The sequence below is a fragment of the Oryx dammah genome, unplaced genomic scaffold, assembly GCF_014754425.2.
Source record: "Oryx dammah isolate SB20612 unplaced genomic scaffold, SCBI_Odam_1.1 HiC_scaffold_5, whole genome shotgun sequence".
Taxonomy (NCBI): domain Eukaryota; kingdom Metazoa; phylum Chordata; class Mammalia; order Artiodactyla; family Bovidae; genus Oryx; species Oryx dammah.
In genome coordinates, this window is record NW_024070189.1 from 96,580,004 (window position 1) to 96,581,067 (window position 1,064).

Below are 1,064 nucleotides of genomic sequence, written 5' to 3' on the forward strand. Positions count from 1 at the left end.
TATATGTGTGAGGGGAGGGGTCTGTGTGTCTGTGTGTGATACTTGTGTGCAGCTGGGCATCAGGGGTATGGTGTGTGTGTCTGTGTGTCACTGTGACTGCCACTGTTGCTTTGTATCAGTGCTTTCCCTGTGATTGGCATGTATGTCCTGGTGTCTGATGGTGTGTCTTTGTGTGACAATGTGTTAGTATATCTTCATAACTGCCAAGATGGTTTTTTGGTGCAACTTTGTGTGTGTGTGTTGCAGGGGCATTTTGAGTGTCTGTATATAGCAGTTGTGTGTCCGGAGTGTGTGAGGATGTGGTTGTATGATCATGCCAGCGTCAGTGTACCAGGATGAACCTGTATGCGTCAACTTGCACTGATGTGTGTCTTAGTGGTATCAGTGTGTGTCCATTGAGGTCGTATTGGAGTGTGTTCATCTGTATTGGGGAGTCTAAACATGATTTGTTGTTGAAATGCATGTGTGTGGGCATCATCGTGTGATGGTGGGCCCTGTGTGCATGTCAGTGCGTGCATCGTGGGTTGCTTTCCTAGTCTTGCGTATGTGTGTGCCTGTGTGTCAGTGCATGTGTGTGGATTGTGTGTCCATGCTGCGTGTGTAGGTGTCTGCGTGTGCTTTGTCGGAATGTGGAACGTGTGGCAATGAGTTCTGTACGTGACATGTATGGAGAGGTCTGAGCCTCACTGCGTGTCAGTGTGTGTCTGCTTTGGAACGCCGGCCAGCACGTGTCGGGGTGGCCGCGTCGGTGTGCGCCCCCGCGCGCGCGTGTCTGCGTGTGTGTGTGTGTGTGTGCATGTGTGCGTGCATGTGTGTGTGTATGTGTGTGCGCGCCGGCCCTCGCTCCCCCGCCCTGCCCGCCCCTCCCCGCGCCCCTCCTCCCGCCCGCGCCGCCCGCCCGCTCCCTCTCCCCGGAGTGCGCCGCTTCCAAACTTTGTCTAAACTTTCACTTTCACAGCGCGGCGGCGGCGGCGGCGGCGGCGGCGGCGGGCGAGGGTGACCGGCCGAGCGGCGGCGGCATGGAGTAGACGCGCGGCGGCGGCGGCGGCGGCGGCGGACGCGAG